Genomic DNA, 23751 nt, shown 5'->3' on the forward strand with positions numbered 1-23751 from the left:
CCCCTCCCCGTGGGATAGACTGCGCCTGGACATGGTGGCTCTACCCAACCATCGTTTTATTTTGTTTGGGGGGGTTACACTAATACCGTGCCTCTTTTCTTCTTGCGAGGAACCCAAGGCAGTTTCTATGGTCCTCCTGTTCCCCGTTTTATCCTCACAACAATCCTGCGAGGTAGGTTAGGCTGAGAGTCAGTGACTGGCCCAAAGTCACACAGGGAGCTTCACGGCCATGTGGGGACTAGAACCCGGGTCTGCAGCGTCCCAGTCCAACACTCTAACCACTACACCACACTGGCTGTCACTACAATACCTTGTGCATGTACATTCAGACGTCAACGAAGGGGATGTTCTCCAACCTCATTACTTCCATCGTATCCATACCTTGGGGTTGTGGGTTTGGTTGTGGCCTTCCCAAGCTGAAACAGACAGCATGACAGTTAGGCGGAGCCAGGGCCAGTGCCAGACTATTTTGCGCCCTAGGCAAGGTGAGCTACTTTCACCACCACCACCACCCAAAAATGCCAACTTTGATTTTTAAGACATATGTTTCCTGGAAAAAAATAAGAAGCACAAAACTTGAACTGCTAAATTTATTTTAAAGTGCAAGAAATGCATCATGCCAATTATAGCAAACAAATTGGAAAGGAACGTCTATGGCTCTAAAATGCATTATTTAATAGGAATATCACCTCCAAATCATCCCCCCAACTCACACGCGTGTGTACACACACATACACTCAGCATCGCTCACTCCAAACACACACACACACATGAACACATGCATTCACTCAAAGACCCCATGCACCCCATTCACGTTCCGGAAGTCCAAACGTGGAGCCGCCCATCCCAGCGTCCCTGGCTTTGCTTCAGCAGGCGAGATGGCACCTCGCGCCCATCCAGCTGAAGGGAAGCCAGGGATGGGGTGGGGTGGCTCCACGTTCAGACTTACACCCAGAAGGCGCCATGGAGGGCAGCTTCCGGGTGGAAGTCCGAACGTGGAGCCGCCACCCCCACCCCAGCGTCCCTGGCTTCGCTTCAGCTGGATGGGCGCTGGGCACCACCTCACCTGCCCAGGCCCAGCTGAATCCTCGGACCAGCTCACAGCCAATGCGCGTCAGTGCTGCACCCCTCTTAGCTTGGCACTCTAGGCAGCCGCCTGAGTGGCCTCTATGGTAGCACCAGCCCTGAGCGGAGCAGACCACCAGTAAGCTCGCATGGCTACCTGCTATTGAACCTGCCCTGTGCCTGGAACAGCAGCTTACTCTGCAGCTATTAGCAGGTGTTTCTATTTAGCTACCTGCCATTAAGACCTTCACCGGTGGATGTCTCCGTGGAGGCTGGTGGCTCCTGTTTTAGTCAGGCAGTGAATCCACTCTGGGTTTCAGCCAGAACTCTACAGGAGCTCCCAAAGTGTTCAAAGCTATCCCCAAAATAGGTTCAGCTGCCTGTGGGATTCCCCCCAAGTAGGACATGATTGCAATATAACACCTTCCCAAAATTGCACCCTTCCTGACCTGACCTGGTGGGCTCCAGGTTAAAGAAGGCTGATGTAGTTACAAACTATATCTTTAAGGTAAGCTCTGTTTTGGTCCTGAGCTTAAATTTAGATTAGAAAGAAAAGTTGTGGTCAGGAAGTTGAGCAACAGCCCCATGGGTGATTTTTTTTAAAAAATGCCTAGAATAGTGTTCTTCTTCTCTACAAATCCCTATCATTAAGAACTCCAGCTATTCTAAGGCTTTTTTAAGGGCTACTCCAAGTGAGTAAAAAGCCTTGCTGGGAAGATTTACTTCTATAAATTTACTTCTAAGATTTACTTCTAAATTGGGTTGTCACCCCTGCACAACATTAACACATGGCATGGATCCCCAGTGCTGAAGCATATTTTAACACACCATGACAATTTCCAAAGAGACCACCAAAAGCAAAACTCCTTTACAAGCTAAAGCTGCAGCCACTTTGGGCCTGGTTAGTGAGCATTTTAAACCATGGTTATGTAGCCACCATGGTTAGGAATAGTTCACATGGCATGCTAAGTCATGGTTCACACAACACCCTAAGCCATAAAGTTTAGCTCAAAATGCTTAATCGCTGTGGCTTAGCCTGTCATCTGAACAGACTCAGGCCATAGCTAGACCTAAGGTTTATCCCTGGATCATCCAGGGGTCAAACCTGTTCATCTAGGTGACACACAGGGGATCCAGTGCTCAGGCAGGGGCGAACCCTGGATGATCCCAGGATAAACCTTAGGTCTAGCTGTGGCCCCATTCTGTGTTTCTTCCTTCTGTTAAACCACACTGATAAAAGCTATCAGTTCATGCACAATTTTGAGTCATGGCACCTGAAACATTCTCCTGCGTCACATGTTTGGCTTGGACATTTTTCCCCTTTGAAATCAGTTTCTGGAATCCTAGCATGTTTCCCTAAAGTAGCCTGCCTTTTTAGTTTTCAGGCTGTACTGTGCAGCGTTTGTAGTTTGCATTCAAGCAGAGGGAGAGAATGTGAGAGGCCTGTATTCGTTGACATTTTAAATAGCACAGACAGGCACCCATCTTCATATTAATAAGGACTGCATAAATAAAAGTTTACATGAATGCAAAACAGGAAAGAGCTCATACGCAAGACAGATGGATGTTCACAGACTCACGAGGTCTCCAACTTGATGCCACCGTGCCTAATGAATACCATATCTCTATAGCACTTGCATAATGCAGAGTCCCCATTTATAATTCTTATAGCTGCTGCTGCTGCTGTAAAAAGACAGTCTTGCAATTACCTTGGCATATGCAGACAATCATTTCAGAACACATGACCTGCAATCCCCCTGTCTTGGAGGCTTGCACCATGCAGGCAAGAGGCAACTTTTTTTGTTTCGTTTTGCTTTTGAGGCCGGCAGCACTTGGCCCAGGCCAAGCAGACGAACTAGTGCAGATAGCAAATAAAGTAGGATATGTTTTTGGTGTCACTGGAGTTTTATCTAAGATAAGAACATTTGTCAGACTAAAGATCCATCCACTCTCAGTGTTCTGCTTCTCCCAGTGGGCAACTAGAAGTCTGGGGGAAACCCCTGAGTGGGCAATAAAGGCAATAGTCCTTCCATCCTGTCTGCTTCCTGGCCCTGGGCAACTTGTTTTCTGAGGCATACTACAGCCATAAGAACATAAGAAATGCCACACTGGATCAGACCAAGGGTCCATCTAGTCCAGCACTCTGTTCATGCAGTGACCCACCAGCTGTCGACCAGGGACCAACAAAACAGGACATGGTGCAACAGCACCCTCCCACCCATGTTCCCCAGCAACCATGCTTCTGCCTTGAATACTGGAGATACCACACACAACCATCAGGGCTAGTAGTTATTGATAGCCTTCACCTCCAGGAGTTTCTCCAAACCCCCTTTTAAAGCCATCCAAATTGGTGACCCTCACTACATCTTGTGGTAGTGAGTTCCATAATTTAACTATGCGCCGTGTGAAGAAATACTTCCTTTTATTTGTCCTGAATCTCCCACCAATCAGCTTCATGGGATGACCCCATTGGGTTCTAGTATTTTGAGAGAGGGAGAAAAATGTCTCCCTGTCCACATTCTCCACACCCTGCATAATTTTGTACACCTCTATCATGTCTCCCCTTAGCCCATTGGTAGACTTCTCCACCTCCATGAATTGCCAAATCACCTTTGAAAATGATCACATCTTGCAGCAGCAAATCCCATATAAATGCATGGCCTAGAGTGTCAAGAAATATCCTTTTGTCTGCCCTTTATCTACTACCGGTCAATTTCACTGCATGGAAAGTCAATTCCATTGCATGATTTATCCAGCGCCTCCTTCCCTCCCCTTCCAAAGCACCCCTCTCTCAGCAGATTGGAAAGCAAGAAATCAAATTTGGAGCACATGGAGACAAAGATCCCCTCTGAGCAGCAAGGGTGCAATCCATAGGATTGTGCCCTGAATAAATAAATAATCAAAACGTTCCTGCCCTGCATCCCTGCAAGGCCTGACCCCGCTACACCACTGTGTTAAGACTATTAAATCCAGTCTCCCATTACTTTAGTGCAGTGGTTCTTAACCTTTTTGGTGTCACACCTCCCTTGTGAAAAATCTTATGACCCACACCTCCCATGTGTTAACGGCCCAAAATTTAGGCTTAGGCAGGACGAGTTTGCATTTTTTAGTTCTGTCTCTGGACTAAAAAAATGCATATTCAATGGAACACAAACACAAGCAATGAACATTTTTGTGGAAATAAAACCTGTGTTTAAAGAAAGTATTTCTAATAACTACACATGTAAAAGGATAATTTCAAAATAACTTCAATGTGATCGCTGTTGCCATTTGTGCTCAGCAAGAGTAGTTATTCGAGGGACAATGTTAGACAATGCTAGGCGCATATCATCTCTGGCATCGAACCGATTTCTAGCTTTGGGTTTTTATGCTGACAAGAGTTGAAAATCCAGATTCACACAGATAGGTGTTTGGAAATGGAATTAATGATGAAATAGCTTTCTTTTCCGGAACAGGATATGCAGCTATTTGGGAGCATCAAAATTCATCAAGATTTTGATTGAAGAAATTTTGCTTGACCAAGGCTTTGCTCTGCAACTCAATAAGGTCATCTTTTTGCATATCAGCATCATCCATAGAGTCCAAATTAAATGTGAAAGGATTTCAAACCCACAATAGCTTCGGTTATTGGGCGGTATAGAAATGCAATCATAATAATACTTTTTGCAATAAACCGGAAAAAAGTGACTTAGAACAAAGCAGTCACTTAACTTGAAAGATTGATTCTTCTTCATGAACGCTAACGCACGTGTGGCAGGTAACGATAACTACGATAACACACGTGGTGTACAAATGAGCTACGTTGTAGCTCCCAAGATTAGTAGAATGAAATAAGGTTGGGCCAAGCTGCGCTGCTATATACTTGTAAAATAAACAATTTATAGTTGAGAGGCTACTCTGGTGTCAGTCCAAACCTTCCCTGGGGAGGTGTACCCCACTGGTTAAGAACCCCTGCCCTAGGGTGATTGCCACCCATTGCAAAAACTACTAGGCACAATTAGCAGAAACTACTAGGCACAATTAGCAGAAACTACTAGGCACAATTAGGGTGGTGGTTTCAATATCAGAACCCCTCCTTTAGTGTAAAATGGACAGGCAGCCTTTAGGATTGACGAGAGGGGTTTCTGAAGTAGGGAGGTTGCTCTCTCTCTCTCCCTGGCCATATATGAAGCCAAGCGTCCACATCAAATTTATGGGCTGATTTACAGCAGTGGGTAAACGTGGCCTGTTCCAGATTGTATTTATTTTCATGCCTGAGGTGTACATTTCACTTATCTTAAAATGTTACACGGATATTGTAAAGCCCTGTTAAGATGGGAAGGGATTCTCTACTCCATAAAGCAGATACAGTAGAGTAGTGAGTCATTTACAATCCATCCACGGAGGATATTTCAAGTGAAATTGGGGCATAAACTGGTCTGGCCTTTACAGAGCCATAACAGGGTAGTCTGTGTAGCACCTCAGCAGTAGGAATGGCCAGCTATAAAAGGCGAAGTTGGCATTTTCACCGCAGGAAAAGAAAAGTAAATGTATGGGAGAGGGCAGTTAAAATTGTCAAGTGGCTGGGAGTCTATCTAATTTGTTTGAAGGCGTGAGAGGGATTGTTTAATTAACCCTGGCAGCGGGAAGACAAGGTCGTACAAGTAGGATAGCCAACTCCTGGGCCTTTAAGAAAGGATTGCTCTGTGCAGAAGTTGGTAGGTAAAGCTTTTCAAGAAAGGGAAAACCTGATCGCCCACTAATACCTGCTGCAGAGAAAGCAAACCACAATTAAAGGCATAGGAGCAGGGGTGGGTTCAGATGTTGTCAAGTCTACCCACAAGGCGGTCTTACTGGATAACTTTTCTGCCATAGTATAAACAGAAACATCCATGTTAATTTAAGTTATTTTTTAAAAAATGAAATGTTGGGGGGGTGGAATTAAGAAGATATACAATAAGAAGTCCAAGTCAAGTTTATTGTATTTAGGAACCAGCCATTGTAGTTTCACATAGATGTGTTTCATTCATTCATTCCCTTGGCCTTTGTGTGCAAGAGCAGGGCCGGCACAAGAAATGTAGCAGTTCTAAAAGTTACATATTTATTAAAATCATTCAATAAAAAACACAGCTTTTCGAGGGATGATCTTCCCTTCATCCGAGCTAGCAAAGGAAGGATATAAATTTCCCTAATGTCTGAATAGACCTTGCATTCTAAACTAAAATGGGTCATGGCTTCCTTGGGGATACCCTGAAGACACCCCATACAGTCCGCCAAGGGGAGGACATTTAACCTTGCCCAGGAAAAGGCTCTTCTCATCTTATAATAAGAGATCATTAGGAAAGGTACAGGGGGGATGGATGGAATGAATAGAACAGAGGTAAACAACCTTTTTGGACCATGGGCGCATTTGACAACTTGAGAAACAGTCCTGGGCACCAGCACAAAATGGCTGCCATGGGAGGCGTGGCAAAGGACAAATAATCTGCCACAAAGAGTGAGTAAAAGGCCGAGGTGGTTTCTGAGCCCCAGCTCCCTATAACATAACTGTACTATAACATAATATTTTATTATTATTATTATTATTATTATTATTATTATTATTAGGGGGGAACAAAACCATAAATGTTTAAAATACACAACAAAATGATAAGACATTAACATAGATGGAGGGTCAGATTATTCTCCAAAGGCCTGCTGGAACAAAAAAGTTTTAACCTGCTTCCAAAAGCCCATCAAGGAGGGAGCCAGGCTAGCTTCCCCGGGAAGAGAGTTCCAGAGCACTGGAGCAGCCACCGAGAAGGCCCTCTCCCATGTTCCCACCAAGCACGCCTGTGAAGATGGTGGGATTGAAAGAAGGGCTTCTCCAGAAGATCTCAAAGCACGGGCAGGCTCATAAGGGAGAAGACGGTCTTTCAGATAACCTGGACCCGAGCCATATAGGGCTTTATAGGTCATAACCAGCACTTTGAATTGTGCCTGGAAACAGACCGGAAGCCAATGGAGCTGTTTTAACAGGGGAGTTGTGGGATCCCTCTAACCAGCCCTGGTCAACAATCTGGCTGCAGCTCTTTGAACCAGCTGGAGTTTCCGAACACTCTTCAAAGGAAGCCCCACGTAGAGCGCGTTACAGTAATCCAATCGGGATGTAACTAAGGCATGTGTCACCGTGGCCAGGTCCGACATCTCTAGGAACGGGCGCAGCTGGCGCACTAGCTTTAACTGTGCAAATGCACTCCTGGCCACCGCCGAAACCTGGGCATCCGGGCTCAGGGCTGAATCCAGAAGTACACCCAAGCTGCGGACCTGTGTCTTCAGGGGGAGTGTAACCCCATCCAGCACAAGCTGAATCCCTGTTCCCTGATCTGCCTTTCGACTGACCGGGAGCACCTCTGTCTTATCTGGATTAAGCTTCAATTTGTTCGCCCTCATCCAATCCATTACTGCCAACAAACACGGGTTTAGCACAGAAACTGCTTCCTTGGAATTGGGTGGAAAGGAGTAGTAGCGTTGGGTGTCATCAGCGTACTGGTGGCACCGCACCCCACAACTCCAGATAACCTCTCCCAACGGTTTCATGTATATGTTAAATAGCATGGGGGACAAAACAGAGCCCTGAGGGACTCCACAGGCCAACGGCCAAGGAGTCGAACAGGAGTCCCCCAGTACCACCTTCTGGGTCCGTCCATCCAGGAAGGAATGGAGCCACTGTAAAACAGTGCCTCCAAGACCCATCCCAGCAAGGCGGCCCAGAAGGATACCATGGTCAAATGACACTCAGAGGTCCAGCAGAACCAGCAGGGACACACTCCCCCTGTCCAGTTCCCGGCCAAGGTCATCCACCAAGGCGACCAAAGCTGTTTCTGTCCCATAACCAGGTCTGAAGCCAGATTGAAACGGATCTAGATAATCCGTTTCATCCAGGAATCCCTGGAGTTGGGAGGCCACCACGCACTCCAATACCTTGCCCAAAAATGGGATGTTGGAGACTGGCCAGTAGTTATCCAATACAGTGGGGGCCAAGGAGGGCTTTTTCAGTGTGGGTCTTACCACTGCCTCCTTCAAGCAGGCTGGGACCCTTCCTTGGCGAAGGGAGGCATTGACCACTTTAGAAAAGGAAAAGCAATTTCCTTGCCTAGAAGACTTCAACTACAAATAAATGTTTTAAAAACTGGGAAGTCAAGGGGTGGGGAAAGGGGGTGTCTCCATAATAGTTTGTCTAAATCAGGATGAAAAAGTACAGGCCTCCAAGACCTGCATCTGCTGCCACTGAAAAAAATGGGTGGTTTGTGGGGGGGGGGGGGGGTTGTGTGGTGTTTTTTGCTAGCTCTATCAATGGGATCCCTTCCTTATCTCCAAACTCTGCTGAGAGATCAGAGTTAAGGAAGGGGTTTCCCTGCTATTTAGACTCTAAATAGCGTGGAACATATGTATTCATGAAATAAGCCATCCTAAACTATTGCAGACTGCATCACAAGTACTCCAGAGAGGATTTGAGTGTCTCTACATTAAGGGAAATTGCGTTGTTTACCCAGGCCTTTTGTGTTTTCTGGTTCTTTGGTGTGATTGTTATGGGCTACATACAGGCTACATACATCAATCTTCTCTTCTCCAGAACTGGGCATGTTTAGCCTGGAGAAGAGAAAATTGCGGGGAGACATGATAGCACTCTTCAAATACTTGAAAGGTTGTCACACAGAGGAGGGCCAGGATCTCTTCTCGATCATCCCAGAGTGCAGGACATGGAATAACGGGCTCAAGTTAAAGGAAGCCAGATTCCAGCTGGACATCAGGAAAAACTTCCTGACTGTTAGAGCAGTACAACAATGGAATCAGTTACCTAGGGAAGTCGTGGGCTCTCCCACACTAGAGGCCTTCAAGAGGCAGCTGGACAACCATCTGTCAGGGATGCTTTAGGGTGGATTCCTGCATTGAGCAGGGGGTTGGACTCGATGGCCTTGTAGGCCCCCTCCAACTCTGCTATTCTATGATTCTATGACAAGGGGTTTGAACTGAATACTTCCCCTCCTTTCAGTTCCACTGAGTTCTATTGAGACAGCGCCACCTAGTGGCAGAAGATCCTGCTGTTTCCCAGCTATTAAGACTTTAAAAGTAGTTCTTTCCTGGATTTCCGGAGGATTTCGCAGGAGACGTCCTGGTTGTTGACGACGACATGAAATCAACCCAAAAACTTATGTAAGTGGCCAATCACATGTGTGCAAATAAATCGCTTGTTTAGAAGAGCTCTTTACAAGAAAGGAAGGTTGTTGTTCAGTGCTAAAACACCTGCTTTGCGGGCAGAAGGTTCCAGATTTAATTCCCGGCATCTAGAGGTAGAGCAGGAAAAACTCCTGCCTGAAACCGTGGAGAGCCGCTGCTGCCAGTCAGTGTCAATGGACCAATAAGTTGGTATAAGATAGCCTTCTATATTCCTAGGACTGTATGGCTACATGCAAACACAGAACCCAGCACATAAATTGGGAATCTACACAACATAACAACTTTGAACTGGTTTGACTCTGTGTGTGCTTCCTCTTCAGGCTTCAAGGACATTTGATCCCACAGGGAAATCACAGCAGCATGGCTGGTTCCCCTCTCTGCGTTATTTCCACAGCAAACTTTTGAGATAAGTGAGGCTGAGGCCAATTGTTTGAAAGTCACCAACTTCACTTCATGGCTGAACACAGATTCAAATGCAGGCCTCCCTGGCATAAATCCAACTCTCCAGTCTAGACTTTCCCTAACCCAGATGTGTCATACTATCATCCCCAGAAGGAGGCGATGGGGGTTGTAGTCTCACACACCTAGAGGGCACCAAGAAGGGGAAGGTAGGCTAGCCACTAAACCACACTGCCCTCTTAATGGAAGTATGGAAAGTTGAGAACCAGCTTCTCCTGGATGGACACTTGCAGTCAAACACCATTGTGATTCTCTGCCTTCCTGCAGAGATAAAATGTTTTTAATGGATATTTCCCCTTTTGTTATTTTCTTTTGAAGCAACCATATGCAACATTAAGAGTTATGGCAACTAAAATGCTTCCAATATTTCCAATTGAGGCAATTTTGTGTAGCAGAAAAGACTTCTCAGCGCATTAAGAGCTCGCATACAGTAACAGAGGCTTGGATTTCTGCAAATCTTGCCAGATCTATGCGCCGGCTGCCTGATAGATCCCAAATCTTGCTGGACGGTGAGGCAGGGAAATAACGCCAAATTAGGTTATACATAGAATCGGGAAATCCATTTACGAATGGAACAGACAGAGGAGGATTTGGCAAAAGCTTTAGGCCAATTTTCCAACTCTCCTCTTGTGCATAAATATAAAGGATAATTTTGTCCAGATGGTATGTAATGCCTGTCTGCCTAGCTTCCAAACCAGCCTTGGAGAACAGCTTACACTGGTGTGAAGTTCCTCTATGTATTGGGGGAATCTGAATGTGTTCATATTTTGGCAAAATATATTGAATTGTGGTAGACTATCACGACCCTACTTATATCTTGCTTTATTACAATACCAGTGAACTAGCAATAAAACCTTCAGAAATAGAAGGTAACAGAGTTGGCCGATAAGAACAAACCCAGAACCATAGTTCTGCCAGGCATATCTTTCTTAGGACTATCCAAAACATCACCAAAAAAGCGGGCAATGTTTAGGGTGCTCCAAAACCCTTCAACGTTGAATGGTGAACATAGCAACTCCCCCTTTTCCCCCTTTTCTTTCAATGATTAGCCTGAAAATTGTAATTATTATTTTCATTTCTATGCTCTCCAATAACCGAAGGTCTCTGGAATGTTTACAACAATTCATAAGACAATAATGTACAAAATTTCTGAAGAACTCGAAACCTTGCTTGCTGACTTGTGACATTTGATTGGTCTTAATAAAGGCATTACGATACTTACCAAAGTCTAGATCTGATCTTATTGTAAGAAGCAAAGTTTGAGCTGGCAAAGGAAATGGAACACCTTCTGTCCATCCTGCAATGGCTCAGTAAAGGCTGGGATTTTTCATTAAACTGCAAAGAAGATGACACCTCAAGTTCAAGTTAGTGTCATGGCTCTCTGAGTCAGAGGAATCAGCCAAGTTCTACTGGAGACTGGACAGGCCTTCTGATTTTGAGCTGGAGGCTGCTAAGCCTGTAACCAGTGGCAGGAGACAACCACACCGAAAGCTGCAGAACTGGAGCCAGGATCTTCACCAGGCCTCTGCCTGAGGATTCGAGCACCTCTCATTCCTGTCCAACTGTGCAAGGAGGGTGTGAGGCAAGAGAGAGGAGCCTCAATTCACCTTCATACTTTTGGTGGGGAATATTGGTCATGAGGAGCTGGCCTTGGTGCTGAAACCAATGCCAATATTGCCACCTCATCCCCTTGTTCGCTCTGCCTACCTGGCCATCATGCTTTGTGAGTACCAGCTTCCATGTCAGTGGGATGGTGAATCCGCTCAAGGTTTCAGTCAGAACTCTAAAGGAGCTATCCACTGTGCTCCACACCTTGGATAGCTCCTTTATTGTTCTGACTGGTTCCCACTGAAACCTGGAGCAGATTCACCACCTCACTGACACTGGAGCCACCAGCATCCATGGGCACCAGTTTATTTATTTTGGCTACATAAAAATTGGTACTTTGAGAATAAAGTTGCTACGTATTTCTGTCTCTGGTATAAGAATTTTAAATAGAGCGATGACAGTAGTTCTTTGATCATATCTGATGTCTTCCAACCAACTGTGTACAGAAGTAAGGCTGGTACTTGGAAAGTACCAGGAGACAAGAGTAGCAAGGGGGGAAACACCAAGGGAAGAGTAGGTACGAACGGACTGCAATGACACTGCAAATGTTACACCCTACACAAGAATAACTTGACATTTAATTCTGGGACATCAGAGTAAAATGTCAGCATCTGCTACAGAAGTATAGAATAACAGCTACTGCCAGGATAGTACAAGACTTTATTTAACCCAACAGCATCCTCGCAATCTGCTGGAAAGGAGGATTCAATCGTCATCATCATCATCATCATCATCATCATCATCATCATCATCATCATCATGTTTCTATTAGAGTTCTACCAACTGAAATGAAGAAACTGTTTTAGTCCTGAAACTTGGTTATTGCATCCAGATCACTCATTCTGCAGCTTTAGCAGATGCTTTCCAAACATAGTTCAAGGTGCTTATTCTGACCTATAAAAACATAGTCAGTTTAGACCTACAGACAAAGGAAAGGAGTTGGGCTCTAACTCTTTATTTCATATATTACTATATTTCAAATCCCCTTTTCTGTAATATCCCATAAACTAATTGCAGATTTGGTCTCAAGAGTATGGATCCGTATGAAGTCAAAAGGACACCATCCACACACAAGAGGCAGGTGTTAGCCGGCTCAGGGTATCCCCAAGGTTTGCATATGGGGAAACAAAGAGTGAACAACAAGAAACAGCCCAATGAAGGCTGCCCAATAGCAGTGGAATACTGACTGACTGATTGCCAAGGGGCGGGGAATAGTGTATCCTGGAAAAGAATATAGCTATCTGGGTGAAACTCTGAACCGCCAGACTGCAACATTTATTTGCAAGTCCCACTTGTTATACATAAAGCAGCTAGCAAGAGACAAAATTCCAGTAAGATAATGACTTTCAAAGCTCACAGTAAAACATAATGCCAAAGCATAGCAATCAGAGCAATACAGCACAACATTCAAGCACAATTAAGATGGAAGATTGAAATCCTCTTGGAAAAAGATCTTAGTAATGTATCTGAAAGTGCTGAGATACAGGATAAAGCCCCATAGACTAATTTCCTGATGCAGAAAAAGGCTTTGATAGGGTAGGGTGGGCCACTCTGTACCAGTTGTATTGAAACGTGGATCAGGAGATGAATTCATAATTGGTTAAAATGATATTCGCTAAACCCACAGCTTCTATCTTTGTGAACAGAGCACAATCTGCTTTTTTTTTTTTAGCTTAAAAGCATCCCCTAACAGGGACACCTATTTAGAAATGTGAAGGTCCAGGGGTGAAATGGTCCATTGTTGTTTTTCTGAAGCCTTTCCCCCCCCCCCAAAAAAAAAAGTTGAAAAAATTGGGAAAAAATGAAATGGGTTATGGAATGTTTTATTTTAGCATGATGAATAAAATGTTTAAGATAAGGTGTTCATAAATATACTCGATGGCCTTATAGGTCCCTTCCAACTCTACTATTCTATGATTCTATGGACAGTATCAGATTATTACAATTTCTGTGCACCAAGGACAAGCAAGTCCTAGGTTATAAACTGAGACTACAACTTTCAACTGCAAGAGCAAGATGCATTTCTGCCTCTAGGGGGCACTGCCATTGAAGCAGAGACTGAAACTGATAGTGGCCCCATTCAAAAGACACCTTAAGTTTTAAGGTGTCTTCTGAATGGGCCCAGTGATGGCTATAGCTCAGAAAATGAGTCTGATTAAATTTCATGCTTAATCATTGAATCTTGGGGTGTGTGTGTATGTGTGTGTTCCCTTTCTTTTCTCAATTCTTTTTATGGAATGGGTGCTTTATGTCTGCTCGACACTGTGGAGGACTAGCGGAGACATAAATAATTTTCTTAATGTTGATGGTTTCTTCTGTTCTGTTTTGTTTTTATTGTTTTTTGCCTGCTCTTCATAAACTGGCAAAACCAAAGAGGTTCCTTACAGTTCAGGGGGTTGTAGCTCCATTAGTTACCAAAAAAAGTAAAAAGTAAATGCAATTTATAATAATTGCTTGAATACACTGTACCTTTATTATGGGTATTACCCAGAGGACCTTCTCTTCTGCTGCTCCCAGACTGTGGAATGGCCTGCCAGAGGAGACTCGTCAACTTGACTATCTATTAGCATCCAAGAAAGCCATAAAAACTGGTCTCTTCTAGCAGGCCTATCCAGTGGAATTTTAGGCTGTTTTTAGAATGTTTTAACAATGTATATTATGTTCTTAATTCAGTTTTAAGTATTTTATATTTACTGTTGTTCCGCACCTCGATCAAAATGGAGAGGCGGGTAAGAAATAAGTTTTATTATTATTTATTATGCCAAATGTGTTCATTTTCTGCTAAATCAAGTTGGACAGAATTACATTTTAGGTTGCTAAAATAACAAAGTGACTTTCAATCTATAAAAAATGCTAATATTGCATTTTTTTTCCAATTTCCCCAAAGTATTGTTTCACCCACCCACCCCCCAAAAAAGATTTTTTTTTATTTCCCCATGGTTTCAAAATTTCCAGAAATTTTACATCTCTACACCTATTATCACCATTACTATTTGCCCTTTCAGTAGAAACCCTAGGAGAAGCTGCCAGATCATCAGGAAATATCTGGATTATGATTGGGACATGGTCCATTTAAATTCGATATTTATTTATTTATTTATGGAAAAACATTTGGGCAAATCTTAGAACCCCTTAGGGAATATGGGCAAATCTCAGGATTTGAGATCAAGGTAACAAAATCTGAATGGTTCAGTTTTAATTTACAAACATATTTAGCGATTTAGATAATGCCAAGAAGGGCTGGGGAAATTCCTGCCTGGAAAGCGACTGCCAATCAATGTCAACAATACTCAGCTAGGTGGACCAATGATCTGACTCAGTATAAGGCAGCCTCCTATGCTCAAGTGACTGAACCCGGCAGTGACATCTTCAGCCACAAAAGGCAGACTTCACTAACCAGCACATAGTTGGTTTGCATTTTAAAAAAACCCAGGGAAGATTTGTAGGCAGGGGGACACAGTTATTTATTTATTTACAATATTTATATACCGCTCCCCATTGAAAATTTCAGAGCAGTGTACAAGATAAAATAAAATAACAGAATAAAACACTTTAAAACCAGTTTTAAAAGAAGAAAAACGTACAGTAAACCATGGCTGGTCATTAAGGAAAGGCTTCCTGGAATAATGACGTTTTCAGGAGGTGCCGAAAGGAATACAAAGTTGGCACCTGCCTGGCCTCCAGAGGCAGGGAATTCCATAGGAGCGGGGCCACCACGCTGAAGGATCTTCCCCTGGTGGACTCCAATCGGAGGATGGGTCTATGTGGAACCACCAGGAGCATGACTTCAGTGACCGAGCAGGTTGGTAGGGGAGAAGGTGCTCTCTCAGTTATACACCTGCCCATCCTTCCTGCTGCGGGCAGCCTCACTGCCTCAAGGAAATGAAGTGGACAGACCCCCTCCAGAAGGGGGCGTGCCTAGGAGTGCAAGATGTTGTGGCTTCAGACAGGGCGGGAACAGAGCGTCCATCTCTGACAGCTATATGCAACTAAGGGCTATTCCAAGCCATGAGAAACCGGGCCTGTTCTCTAGTTAAAACTAAAGGAGGGTAGAATCATTGGAAGGGGTCTATAATGCCAGCGAATCCAACCCCCTGCTCAATGCAGGAATCGATGAGCACTCTTGCATTGAGACAGTACGGTAGGGCAGAAATCTGATTTTCTAAAACCCTAAAGAAGCAAGAGTCAGAGTGGGTAAACATGACATTCCCATTTTGACTTTTTCCTGGGAGCAAAATTCTTCTTCCCGCCTCCACATTACTTTAAAGACCGTTTTTGCACCTTGGGCCAAACTACATGCGTGCAAATGCATGTCACAAAACTGCAGCCGTCTTTCCCTTTCATCAGAGCTCTAAAGCGATGCTTCACCATTTGTCCATCCAGCACCAAGTCAGCCCCTCCCACTTATTTTCCAGAGAAGAAAGGGACCGTTGGAATTTTGCCACATGTGTTTGCACTTAACGTGCAGTTCGGTCCTTAACACCACAGGACTGGCATTAGTTGTGTGGGGAAAGCCGCTGCCGTCCGTCAAAAAGCAGATGCAAGATCTTAATGGACAGGAGCTGGTTTTGTTCCTTCAATTGCTTTGCACTCTTGAGATCTTCCAGGCCCAATGTCAGTTCTAATAACACAGCAATTAACTAAACTACATCAGGCTTTTTAATATGAAAAAGGATAAACACAGCTATTATCTGTGAATCCACAGGAAAAGCCATCTCTACCAATGCAGCTGCTAATCACAAACTGTTTCACTTTCCTCCTTTTTAACAGTAATAATTTCTTTTCGCAATACAGTGATAGATGATTATACATTTTGGTGCCTTGCTGAGAATTGTAGACTCTGAAAGTACAAGGAGGAGATTATGGAAGAATTGAAATCACTCATTTCTTCTTTTTTTAAGAAAAGATCATTTGTTCACTGACACAAAGGCTTTGCAGAATATATTTTGCCAAACAAGTGACTTTTAAGAAGTTGGTAACATTACTAGGAGTTGTGGGAATGAAATAAAAATTGAGCAGAGATTTGAGGAAAGTAACCCTATGCCCCCTATTTATTTATTTTTTTGATATTTATTCATATCCCACCTTTTGCCCAATGCTGGGGCTCAAGACAGCATTACAAAATTTAAAACATATATATTTAAAACCTATGAATAGAAATATACAAAAGTTAAAAATATATATTAAATATGTTCCAATATTAAAACATTTAAAATACATGACAATTTTAAAAGTCCTTGGCACAGACAGAGGTCCAGATTAACTGGGGGGCAGGAGACTGTAGGATAGATTCCTGGATCCAAGCTCAGAGACAGCACACTGACCTCAGACCCAAGAGATTGAGCTCCCCCACCCCTTCCCCTCCCAGCCAGTGTGGCGATGACACCAGCTGCCTCCCTGACATCACAAAGGAGATCTCCGAGAACAGGGGGAAAGGGCTGGTTCCGTGGGTGGGGAGGGACTGGGAAAGCAGGGATATGCGCCATCTCCACCCTCCCCCTCTGCAGACCCCTAGCTAGATGGGCAAAAACAGCCGTCCGGCAAAACCACTTCTGTACTCTGCAGAAGATGCCTGTCAGCCTCCACATTCAGATCCAGATAGGATTGCACCCTAAGAGTAGGTGTTTGGTGCTGGTAGCATACCACGAGAAGAAAAATATTCAGCTTGGTGGAAATCTTAGTTTGGTTACCATTACCACTTCCAGCTCTTGCTGCTGCTAACTTAAACATTTAGGAAACCTGTAGGCAAGGATGGGAAAATGGACAGGAGTTAATGGTGAAGCCCATAGAATCAGGACCAGCTAAGCAAACAGCACAGACCAGCAGCTGTTATGAAGGGCCATAGCTTAGTTAATAAAGCACCTGCTTTGTGATGCAAAAGATCCCAGGTTCAACTCCTGACTTCTCCAGCTAAAAGGATCAAGCTGGCAGCTGGTGATGAAAAAGAGAACTGCTAATAGACAATAGTTGTGTAGATTGGGCTCATAGTCTGACCTAGAATAATGCAGCTTCCTATGAAGGATGGCATCTATTGAATGAATAGATGCAGCCCAGTATTGTTTACAATGATTGGATGCAGCTTTCCAAGGTCTGAGTGGACAGAACTTTCCCAAGTGGTAGGCCATGCTCTAGGATACAGGTACAGCTGGAGAATGTACCTGAGTAAGAGATCACTCATGGCTTAAACCAGTGATGTTCAACATTTCTGGTTTTAGTCGTAAGCAATCCCTCACCATGGGTCAAACCCAGCACACTTGGGAGTCAAATCCCCCAGAAGGCCACTCATTTGGACCGAGAAAGGTTCAATACCCTTGACTTAAACCATACAAGCTGTAATGGTGGAGAGGCTTTTATTATTTTTATTATTATTTATTTATATAGCACCATCAATGTACATGGTGCTGTACAGATAACACAGTAAATAGCAGGACCCTGCCGCATAGGCTTACAATCTAATAAGTTGTAGTAAACAATAAAGAGGGAAGGAGAATGCGAACAGGCACCGGGAAGTGTAAACAGGCACCGGGTAGGGTGAAGCTAAACAGTATAGAGTCAGAACAAACTCAATATTTGAAGGCTATAGGGAAAAGAAAAGTTTTTAGCTGAGTTTTAAAAGCAGTGATTGAGTTTGTAGTTCTCAAGTGTTCTGGAAGAGCGTTCCAGGCGTAAGGGGCAGCAGAAGAAAAAGGACGAAGCCGAGTAAGGGAAGTGGAGGTCCTTGGGCAGGCGAGAAGCATGGCATCAGAGGAGCGGAGAGCACGAGCGGGGCGATAGTGTGAGATGAGAGAGGAGAGATAGGCAGGAGCTAGACCGTGAAGAGCTTTGAAGGTCAGCAGGAGAAGTTTATATTGGATTCTGGAGTGAGTTGGAAGCCAATGAAGAGATTTCAGAAGTGGAGTGACATGGTCAGAGCGGTGGGCCAAGAAGATGATCTTAGCGGCAGAGTGGTGGACAGAGACCAGCGGACTGATGTGAGACGAAGGAAGGCCAGAGAGAAGAAGGTTGCAGTAGTCCAACCGAGAGATAACCAGTGCGTGAACGAGAGTCTTGGCAGAAGAGACAGACAAAAATGGTCGAATCCTGGCAATATTATACAGGAAGAAGCGACAGGATTTAGCTACTGCCTCGATGTGAGGAGTAAAGGAGAGCGAGGAGTCAAATATAAAGCCAAGACTACGAGCTTCCTTGACCGGAGAGAGCGTGACATCGTTGACAGTAAGAGAGAATGAGAGGTGAGGAGAAGGTTTAGGAGGAAAAACAAGCAATTCAGTCTTTGCCATGTTAAGTTTCAAATGACGATGAAGCAGCCATGAAGCAGGAATCAGTGCTAAGAAGTCCCCCACCAAGCTTGGAGTGAATTCTAACCTTACCCACCCTGTCCCGCCCCCCAAAAAACAAGGACCAAGCCGGATGAGATTCAACATTACACACACCAGCTCCATCATCTACTCATGAATCCCAAGGATAGCAGCCAGTTTTCTGTTAATACTTTCCTAAACATCCACATGCTCTTTGTATGTTTTGCAGGAAAAACATGCGCCCAATATACGTTAACGGCAAGAAGCATCTGGGCCAGCGAAAGTGAGCATATCTTTGCCTGGTGGAAGGTTTTCCCCACGGAGTAACAGTGATTAAGAAGGGGGGGGATATGAGCTAGTTTTCTTTTGCGAGTGTTCCTTGCCCAGATTTAGATGAAGAATGAATGAAGGCTGCTCAGGGAACATTCCTACGTGTTGTTTGCAAAGGGATAAGTGTTTCATCTGTCTCCTTTCTAACTGGAGTTTAAAAACTATAAAAGGTAAAAGATTTACTGTCGTTCTCACAATGCCGGACACGCAGCAGCGCCTCAGAGGTCTAATATTTATCTGTTGGCCCCATCGCTATGGTGATAATAGATCCAAGGGTTTCAGTTTATTGCAGCTCTTATATCTCTCACGGCATCTTCTCAAAATTAAAAAATATTTGGCTGGCTGTAGCCATCGCTATATCACGGATGCTTTCAGAATGGAGCTCTCTCCCTTTGATTTCATGTTATTTTATTGCTGTCTTTCTTGATAATGTGTTATTAATTCTCTACTACTTCTGCTTTTATACTGGAAGCCAGGAAAGGAAAGAACACAAAATAGTCCCTATACAAAGAGCTTTGCACCTCTAGAGGGCAACCTTTCCTGAAGGCACTGTCCCTCGATTGCCAGAGTGTGGGTTTCGGAATTGGTCTTATGACCAATAAGTCATCATTTGCTTGCGCAGATGGGGTAATATTCAGGAGTGGAGTGGGATTTTAAAACCAAAGGAAGGTTATTTATCCTCAGATGAAGGGTAGGGTTGGGGAGGCATGGATCCCTGGGCACACAGTGAAGCCTTGGTAAAGCCTAACCAAGCCAGAAAGACTGAGCAGGACACCTTGCCCACTGACTTTTAGCGGCTGAAGGAAAATCTCAGTGGCATCCCTAAACAAACTGGGACCAGGAAACCTAGCAGACCACCTTCCCTTACATACACCCAGACAACATTTATGATCATCTGCTCATCATTCCAAGATGGAACAGAAATGTCGTCATGAAGAGGCAGGCCTTCTCTGTAGTGGTACCCACCCTCTGGAAAACGCTCCCTCATGAGATTCGGGAAGCGGAAAATGTAACATCCTTCAAACGCCTCCTGAAAACATATCTTTTTAGACAAGCTTTCCCTGGACTGTAACTTATTCTGGCTTTATATGACAGTTTTAAAGTTTTAATCTTGATTTTTTATATATACAATGGTTTTAATTGTAAAATGCCCAGAGAGCCTTGGCTGTTGGGCAGCATAAATATGTAATAAATAAATAGATGGGAAGATTAGGAATAAGCCTCAGGTTAGTGTTAGGGAGGCACAACTTTCCTGACAGGAACCAGGGCCTCAGTAGAGCCTAGCCGGCCCAGACAGACTGAGCAGGCCACCAGGAAGTCTTTGCCCACTGACTTTTAGTGGCTGGAGGCAAATTTCAGTGGCACATGAAGGTTAGAATATTTTCTACCCCGAAGACTTTAATTTTCAAAGTTAAATTCCATCCGACCACTAGGTAATGTTATACAACTTACTTCTATTTCCATTTCTGTTGTTCATATTTTGTTGTTTATTCGTTCAGTCATTTCCGACTCTTCGTGACTTCATGGACCAGCCCACGCCAGAGCTTTCTGTCGGCCGTCGCCACCCCCAGCTCCCCCAAGGTCAAGTCTGTCACCTCCAGAATATCCTCCATCCATCTTGCCCTTGGTCGGCCCCTCTTCCTTTTGCCTTCCACTTTCCCTAGCATCAGCCTCTTCTCCAGGGTATCCTGTCTTCTCATTATGTGGCCAAAGTACTTCAGTTTTGCCTTTACTACCATTCCCTCAAGTGGGCAGTCTGGCTTTATTTCCTGGAGTATGGACTGGTTTGATCTTCTTGCAGTCCAAGGCACTCTCAGAATTTTCCTCCAACACCACAGTTCAAAAGCATCTATCTCCCTTCGCTCAGCTTTCCTTATGGTCCAGCTCTCGCAGCCATAGGTTACTACGGGGAATGCCATTGCTTTAACTATGCAGACCATATACCCACTAAAATTTACCTCTAGCTTTGCTCATATAAAATGTGCCATGTTTCTCTTTGCTTTTCTGTCCTCAAATGCACAAGGAACCTGCATTTTTTAAGGCTAGAGACAGATCCATAGGAAACTGCTGGGTTTTTTCTTTTTTTTAATGCTTTAATTCAATCATTTGTCCCTGCAGTTCTAGGTGCAACTTGAGACTTGAACTCTTGCCTCCCAGGTTCTAGTTCAGCACCCTACCATTAAATTAGCCTTCCCCAACCTGCTGCCCCATAGATGTGCTGGTTGGGGATAACGGGGGTTGTAGTCCAACACATCTGGAAGGTGCCGGGTTGGGAGAGCCCACATGGAACCATACTGGCCCATGCCCAATAACCTTATTCAATAATGCCCCCAACTTAATTCCTCTCCTACCCCACAAGCTGCTGCTACTCACAGAAGAGGGGTCAGGTACGTACATATTTGAGAGAGAGAGAGAGAGAGAGAGAGAGAGGTGAAACATCAACAGCAAGAAAAATAGTAATAAGGCATCTGGACAGCCATTTGTCAGATATGCGTTGAGGTGGATTCCTGAAATGAAGAGGGGGTTGGACTTGATGGCCTTAGAGGCCCCTTCCAACTCTACTATTCTATGATTCAAAGCATTTGCCCTGAAGACACAAGGGAGTTGGGTTATAATGCAAAGAGAAATTGGGATAAATTTCCTCTAATACCCATTTATTATCACCACAGGATCCACCATGGACTGGAGCCGAATAGCAGCTCAGCTCCCATCCAAAGCACGGCTAGCGCCCACTGGATAAACAAAACAGCAAGTGACTGGCAGAGGCAACAGAAGACTTGAGAGGGCTGTCAGCTATACAGGCTAGAGCCAGGTTGGCACGGAGGAGAGTATTAGCAGCACCGTGCAACTGAAGCAGCACCGTCCCAGCCCAGATTCCAGCTCAAAAACATTTACAAAGACGTAAGAATACAAGGAATTTCCCAGACTACTTATTTGAATATGCACATTCTTCTGTAATTCCAGCTTTGGGTTACCTGAAGTTTTCTAGCTAACACTATGTCCTTCACCATAATTGTTGTGGCGCCGTAGTTCAGAGGCAGAGTACCTGTTTTGCTTGCAGCTCCCAATTTCGCTCCCTGGCAGGGATGGAAAAACTCCTGCCTGAAACCCGAGAGCTGCTGCCAGTCAGTGTTGACAGTACTGGAGTAGATGGAGCGAGGGCCTGACTCAGAAGAAGGCAGCTCCTGATCCACCAAGATCTAGTGTAAATGTCCACATTACGGGAGATTTGGATGCACAACTACCTGCACTCTGAGCAATTCGTCACTGCTAGGATGAAACCTCATCGCATCAGAATCCTTGCGGGATAGGGCAACTGGCAGCATTCTGCACACTAACAGGCAACCCTGGATTTATCCCAGAGCAAAACATCCGCAGCTAAGAAAGGCCAGTATCTTTATGCCCTGTTTTCAGGTATCATGGAACAACCTGGGTGGGTAGGATGGGAAGGATGCTAGACTAAAGCAAGAGACCATAGCTCGGACTTAGAGCTCGTGCTTTGCAAGCAGAAGGACCCAGGTTTAATCCCCGACATTTCCAGAAGCCCTGCCTGAAACCCTGGAGAGCCATTGCTGCCAGTCAGTGTCGACAATACTGGCCTAGATGGAGCAAGGGCCTGACTTAGTAGAAGGCAGCTTCTGATGTTCCTAATCGTAAACCTATTTTTGCTCTGGACCCAACTTTTTCTATGGCCCCCAATATTTAAAAACATGTTAATTTTTTAAAAAACAGGAAGATTAAAAAAAGGGGGGAATCCAATACATTAACACAGGTCCAGAGTAGTTCCAAAAGCCTGCCAGAACAAAAATGTTTTGTCCTGCCTCCGGAACTGTAGCACAGAAGGAGCCAGGCTAGCCTCCCTGGGAAGGGAGTTCCAGAGCCTTGGAGCAGCCACTGAGAAGGCCCTCCTCTCTTGCGTACCCATCAGGCGTGCCTGGGATGTTGGTGGGGCTGAAAGGCCTCCCCATTTCTCAGAGCACAGGCAGGCTATATGGGAGAATGAGGTCTTTCAGATAACCTGGACCCAAGCCGTATAGGGTTTTATAGGAGATAACCAGCACTTTGAATTGTACCCGGAAACAGACCAGAAGCCAGTAAAGCCGTTTTAACAGGGGTGTTGTATGCCACCTGTAACCAGCCCCGGTCAACAATCCAGCTGCAGCTCTTTGAACCAGCTGAAGTTTCTGAACAGTCTTCAAAGGCAGCCCCACGTAGAGCATGTTACAGTAATCCAAACGGGATATAACTAAGGCATGTGTCACCATGGCCAAGTCTGACATCTCAAGGAACGGGATACCCAACACCCAATAGAATACCCAACACCAAAAAAGGGGTTGTGCATTAAGCTAAAATAACTCAAATTAAGTAGTTGATTAATCAATCTGAGATTCATCAGTCAGTTGACAACTTCGAAGGAAAAGGAAGCGCTGATTTTCGTCCAATTGCATGCATTTGGATGTCACTACACTTTGCATGACCCTGATTTAGTCACTTTTTCTCAACTTAGCCTACTGCACTAGATTGTTGAGAGAATAAAAAGGGGACATACCAGTTATACCACCGACCCCCAGCTCTTCAGAGGGAGGGCAAGATAAAATATGTAAATACAGCAACCCCTTACAAAAATCTACCAGATATTTAAGTCTTCAGGAACAGCTACTCACATTAGCATCAGTTTCAACTTTCCTTTTCAAATCAATCGGCTTTGGCAGACATCACAGCCTACAGGGAGAACTGGAATCCATAGCTGGCTTTCATATGGCTACCCAAGCCATTGGCAAGGGGAGCCAGG

Source organism: Elgaria multicarinata, chromosome 15 (assembly GCF_023053635.1).
Source record: "Elgaria multicarinata webbii isolate HBS135686 ecotype San Diego chromosome 15, rElgMul1.1.pri, whole genome shotgun sequence".
In the NCBI taxonomy this organism is placed as follows: Eukaryota; Metazoa; Chordata; class Lepidosauria; order Squamata; family Anguidae; genus Elgaria; species Elgaria multicarinata.